The following is a 6,716-nucleotide window of genomic DNA, read 5'->3' as shown; positions in this document are numbered from 1 at the left end:
GGATGGCCTGGCCAGCGGTGGGAGTAGTAGGGGGCGGTGAGGCCTCCGCGGCATCACAGCCGGCCACGGGAGGCAGGAGCATGCGGCACGACCGGCGCTGCTTTGGGCGGCTGGAGCACGAAGACCAGAGGTTCAAGAAGCACTACGGCCGTTGGATGGACATCGTACTGTCACTAGAGCTAGAGTCGTTCATATTGACTAAGTTGACAAAGCCCTCCGTCCCCGTAAACTTAGTAGGCCCACGAGTCAGCCTCCCACCAAGGTGAGTCCCAGCTAGCAGGGGGAATATTCATTTTTTTGTGCGTAATAAGGAGGCATTTCCAGTGGGTCCGAGCTGACAGCGGGGGGAACGTTTTTTCCGCGAAATACAGAGACCCTTCCGGTGGGTCCCAGCTATCAGGTGGAGGAATCATTATTTTGCGCGTAATAAGGAGGCATTTTCCTGTGTGGGCCCCTACTGTCAGCCTCTTCCGATGGCTATTGTTTGTTGACCATGTTGACCTCGTCGCGCCGAGAGCACAAACGCGGTGGACGAGGGCGGGGCCTAGGAAGAGAACCACGCGGAGCCGGCGAAGCCACCGCAGCGGATGCCCACGCTGAGGGGAGAACGAGCGCTGACTGGTCGGCTGCGGGGTGAGGCTGACGTCGCCGGAAAATAACAGGATGTGTGGGTGGTTAGAGGGATGGCCTGGCGGCAGCACAGCCAGCCACGGGAGGAGGGAGCAGGCAGTCCCGCCGGTGATGGTTTGGGTGGCTGGAGCAGGAAGATCAGAGATTGAAGAAGCACGGCGGCCGTTAGATGGACATCCAACAGTCACTGTTATGTGTTGGCTAAGTTGACAAAGCATTGCGTACGCGTCAAATTTTTTTTTAGGACAGCGGCATCGTCAACCTAGTAGGCCCAGAAGTCAGCCTCCAAATCTGTGGAAAACAGCATACATCCCATTAGCCATTATTTTCAATAATTTACAGCCCATTTGCTAATTCTTAAGGATATTTGAAGCTCATATTCTTTTTATTAGCATTATAGACCATATATTCTGGGCACTGCTAAAAAATTCAACGAAATTTTGCATATTTCGATGGGGTCCAAACTCTTTTAATCATGAAATTTTGAGTCGCGTTAAAAATAGATTTCAAAAAATTATATCAAAATAAAATTCAAAAATAATTCTCCGCAAAAAAATGAATGAAATTTAGAATCTTAACTAGCAAGATGCCCGTTCGTTGCACGGAACATGAAGATGCATTTGTATGAGTAGTTTATCTTGTGGGTGAAAAGATGATATTTTAATGTAATTGCCAGTTGGCTTTGGTTTTTATAAGAGTAGAGAGTAGAGAAATCCTAAAAATGATATTTTAATGCAATTGCCGGTTGGCTTTGGTTTAAAAATTTACAGCTCATTTCTTACAACTTATAGCCCGTTTTCTAGGGAAGCCCATTTCTTATCCCTCCTCCTCGTCTTGAAAGATTTGCAGCCCAGCAAGGCTGAGAAAAGCAAGTAGGCCTCGGTTTTGGTATTCTCCAAAAAAAGAACTGGGCTAGCCAATTTCAGAAAGAAAAAAAATATCAACTTGGCTCGTCATGTGCTTAATAAAAGCGTAAGCGTGGGCTAGACGGGCCACAGCCCCCGCACAACATGCAGTTGAGCTCCGTCTCTGAAACTGAAAAACAACTGGGCGAGCTGTTGGGTCCCTGGTGTTATCCGCTCGTTGTGTAATTTTCTTGTTTATTGACTACATTGACAATGGCGTGGAACCTAGTTATCAAACAATTAGGAGGAACTATTGTTTTGGCTTGTAATAACAAGGCACCTGCTTGCGAAATGCAATGACCCTGGTGGGTCCCTACTGTCAGCCTCTCCACGTACAGTCATCTCCTGATTCCTCTTGGTTGTTGACCATGTTGACAACACCAGACGGCAGCGAGCACAGCAAGCTAACCAAGGTGGAGAACGACGACAAGGCCTCGGACGGGAACGAACATCAGCCATGAAAGATGCGGCAGTGTAGTGGCAGGTCGAGGGGAGTACGAGGGCAACAACATGCAAGTCAAGCATACAAATGGTACAAAAAGCCCAAGGATTAATTGTTCATCAAATTTCTAGACAAAACCCAGATTGAACATGACAGTAACATCTAACCAAACCACTCTTTTTTGCAGTCACAAACAAATGGATCGGTCTGATCCATAAAATCAACATCCTGTGCAAAAAAATTTATTTTAGGATGTCTACAACTTGTTGTAAATTGAAGCCGAGCACGTTTAGAAGCCCATTTGTCCACCTGAAACTTCTTTTTTTGCTGTTCAACATGTTCGTCCGTGAGAAATCTCTTGCTGTAAAAATTAAGCCTCATGGGCAATAGTAACCTTGCATTCAATAGGAAGAATGTGACAAAGCTTCTGTTTGCCTGGTTGGATGCATATCGTCCCATCATTATTGTCCTCAAACGAATGTCATGAGAACTGAGAAAATCTTTGTGCTTATTACGCCAACGATTGGTTATATGTTTTCCTCCATGTGGTTCTGCCTAAGTAGACATGAAGATTGAAAACAGTTAAGGTCTGAAAAAAGAGTATGTCGAAAGAACGACAACTGAATAGTTAATTCTAGTAAAATATATACGGGCTTTCAATGTGGATGAAATCATCACCTCTATGTATAAATTCTCCAGAGATCGAAAGCATCGCAGCAAGCCAATAATTATGTCTAGATCAAAAATATACATTCTGATATATATGATCTTGACAGAATCCAGCAGCATTGATAGGCTATCAATGGACGAACTCTTCATTGAGCATATAACATAATATTAGTACCCAAAGTGTACTCCAAGATGATATAAAACTTATGCGCACAAATGAAAAATGCAGCATATGATTACAAATGTGTAGATGATAATATACGGTACCTGAAAAGGTGAGGAGACAAACACCAACTCCGTGTGATTATTAAACGGGTCATGAATTACACCCAAGGTCTACAGTTTGGGCACAGAGACGACAATTATTTCTGAAGGTGTATAACAATTATCAAGGAGCAACCTTTCAAGTGAAGGGGCATATTCGATGATGAGCAGCTGTCTTTTAAAACAAATTCCAATGCTTTTAAGGTGAGGCGACTTTATTTGGAGACAACCGATACCGATTTCTATTCCCAAAACAATCAGCAAGCGCTCCAGGGTAGGGCAACTTGAGTGGATGATGTTGTGCAGTGAGGCCTCCGACAGATAAACCACCACAAGCAAAAGTTTTTTTAGCAGTGGGAGTCGAAGCATTTGTACCAGATCGTCTGGTAGATGGCACCGGGCGAAGGTGGCGGTGTGGAGAGAGGAGGAAAACCGCGAGATGGACAATTGTGGTGTGGGCACGAATTCTTGGTATGTTCGTGGTAATGGTAGAACTCAAACTGCTGGAGTTTTTCGAATTTAGGGGATGTCAGCCAAGCGTCCACCTTGCCGGGTATTGACAGCAGGTAGCTTGTCGGGATGCACAGGCATTGAACGGGGCCCTGCTAGTGAGAAGAGACGATGGCTCTGATGAGATCAAATTCAGGAAGGACAGATCTCTGACGACAATCGAGATTGAGGGGCGCAGTGCGCCATAGAGGGTGTTGGGGAACGTAGCAGAAATTCAAAATTTTCCTACGAGTCACCAAGATCTATCTTTGGAGAGACTAGCAACGAGGGGAAGGAGAGTGCATCTACATACCCTTGTAGATCGCTAAGCGGAAGCGTTCAAGAGAACGGGGTTGAAGGAGTCGTACTCGCCGTGATCCAAATCACCGGAGATCCTAGTGCCGAACGGACGGCACCTCCGCGTTCAACACACGTGCAGCCCGGTGACGTCTCCCATGCCTTGATCCAGCAAGGAGAGAGGGAGAGGTTGGGGAAGACTCTGTCCAGCAGCAGCACGACGGCGTGGTGGTGGTGGAGGAGCGTGGCAATCCTGCAGGGCTTCGCCAAGCACCGCGAGATATGAGGAGAAAGAGAGGTAGGGCTGCGCCAACAGGAGAAGAACTTCATGTGTTGGGCTGCCCCTTTGCCTCCACTATATATAGGGGGAGAGGGAGGGTTGCGCCCCCTCCTAGGGTTCCCTCCCTAGGGGTGGCGGCAACCCCAATCCCATCTAGGGTGCGGCCAAGGGGGGAGAGGGGGGAAACTTGCCCCCCAAGAAAGGTGGAAGCACCCCCTCCCCAAACCCTAGGAGCCTTGGGCCCTTGTGGGGGCGCACCAGCCCACCTGGGGCTGGTCCCCTCCCACACTTGGCCCATGCTGCCCTCTGGGGCTGGTGGCCCCACTTGGTGGACCCCCGGGACCCTCTTGGTGGTCCCGGTACGTTACCGATAACACCCAAAACTTTTCCGGTGACCAAAACAGGACTTCCCATATATATAAATCTTTACCTCTGGACCATTCCGGAACTCCTCGTGACGTCCGAGATCTCATCTGGGACTCCGAACAACATTCGGTAACCACGTATATCTATTCCCTATAACCCTATCGTCATCGAACCTTAAGTGTGTAGACCCTACGGGTTCGGGAACCATGCAGACATGACCGAGACGTTCTCCGGTTAATAACCAACAGCGGGATCTGGATACCCATGTTGGTTCCCACATGTTCCACAATGATCTCATCGGATGAACCACGATGTCAAGGACTCAATCAATCCCGTATACAATTCCCTTTGTCTAGCAGTATTGTACTTGCCCGAGATTCGATCGTCGATATCCCAATACCTTGTTCAATCTCGTTACCGGCAAGTCTCTTTACTCGTTCCGTAACACATCATCCAATGATCAACCCCTTGGTCACATTGTGCATATTATGATGATGTCCTACCGAGTGGGCCCAGAGATACCTCTCCGTCACACGGAGTGACAAATCCCAGTCTCAATTCGTGCCAACCCAACAGACACTTTCGGAGATACCCGTAGTGCACCTTTATAGCCACCCAGTTACATTGTGACGTCTGGTACACCCAAAGAATTCCTACGGTATCCGGGAGTTGCACAATCTCATGGTCTAAGGAAATGATACTTGACATTAGAAAAGCACTAGCATACGAACTACACGATCTTTGTGCTAGGCTTAGGATTGGGTCTTGTCCATCACATCATTCTCCTAATGATGTGATCCCATTATCAACGACATCCAATGTCCATGGTGAGGAAACCGTAACCATCTATTGATCAACGAGCTAGTCAACTACAGGCTTACTAGGGACATGGTGTTGTCTATGTACCCACACATGTATCTGAGTTTCCTATCAATACAATTATAGCATGGATAATAAACAATTATCATGAACAAGGAAATATAATAATAATAACTAATTTATTATTGCCTCTAGGGCATATTTCCAACATAGGGCGCCACCGAGTTGAGAGGACTTGTGTGCGGCAGCAATCCTTGGTGGGGAGAAGCGAGATGATCTCCTCAAGGATGACGTCCGGGAGATCGCTGATGCGGTCCACCGAAGATTCTACCGGTTCCTCAGATCCGGGTGGAGGGGGGGGGGGCTCGCCGCTTCTCCCCGCGCTACTGGGTGCGGGATCTACAACCGGCGTCGCCACTGGCGGGAGCCTCATCTTCTTGGCGCTGGGGCCAGCCGACTCCATTTTCCTTGTGGGCGTCGCGCCGAGCTCATGGGTTTGAGCAGAGTAGCCAGAGATGAGCCTAGTGGCAGTGCGAGTGGGAAAGAAGGAGGGCTGGGGATTTCTGTAGGAGTGGAAGAAGAAGAGCAGGCGTTTTCTATAAGAGTGAGGAAGAAGGTGAGCGGGGTTTTCTGGACGAGTGAGGAAGATTGGGGAGCGAGGTGAATTGGGTGGGGAGAAGGAAGCGGGAGAGCGAGCTGTTCGTGTTTATAAGGCACGCTGCACTAACTACTCGCTTTTTCCCAAGAACCGCTCTCTTCTTTTGCGTTGCTGCATGACTGGCCATGCATGCAGGATGCATGTTCCCGACGGCCACTGCATGCGCCTGGTTTGTTACAAGGCCTATTTAATAGGGTTGTTATGGAGTAAATTAAGGATATTTATTTTCTCTGTGTGCATCCACCAAATTAGAGGATGCGGTACTGGATGCAGACACTCACATTAAACTAACATTCAGAAGAACAAAAGTTCAGCATGTCTATGCATCTCAATGATTCACCATACTATAACCAATATACAAAACTGTGAGAAGGTGTGGAAATAAAGAAAATCGATCGATGCTTCTCTAAGCAAAGGGCCTCCCTGCGCACGCATTAATTTCCTGGGCATGCTTGTTTCTTCTCAATGTTGCGAGCACTTTGAGCATGTTGGCAACTCCACAGCTATCTAGCTGCCTCATCTTGCAATTGATGCTGACACATTTGCAGCAAACACATGAGGCAATAGAGATGACTCAACATGGGTCTATATTGTGCAGTTCCCCTGATATCCTATTCATTGTCCTGAATCTGAAAAGATAGGAAAACAGTAGCTATACTTAAACGGCGTTGCAAAATAGTAGCACATATCAATAGCTCGGCATGACAAAACACAATCATCTAGACGAAGGGGATACTGACCTGCCTGAGGAAGATTACATATAATTTCATAAGTCCTTGGTTGATTTCCACCTTCGGCTGCACTGCTTGTTTGCTCCTCCAGACATGACAGGATCGTTCCGCACTGCATTCAGCAAGTCAACATACGAATAAGCTAATTTCATCTTGCGGTGGTCAT

The sequence above is a fragment of the Triticum aestivum genome, chromosome 2B (assembly GCF_018294505.1).
Source record: "Triticum aestivum cultivar Chinese Spring chromosome 2B, IWGSC CS RefSeq v2.1, whole genome shotgun sequence".
In the NCBI taxonomy this organism is placed as follows: domain Eukaryota; kingdom Viridiplantae; phylum Streptophyta; class Magnoliopsida; order Poales; family Poaceae; genus Triticum; species Triticum aestivum.
Note: the sequence above shows the minus strand (reverse complement) of the source record.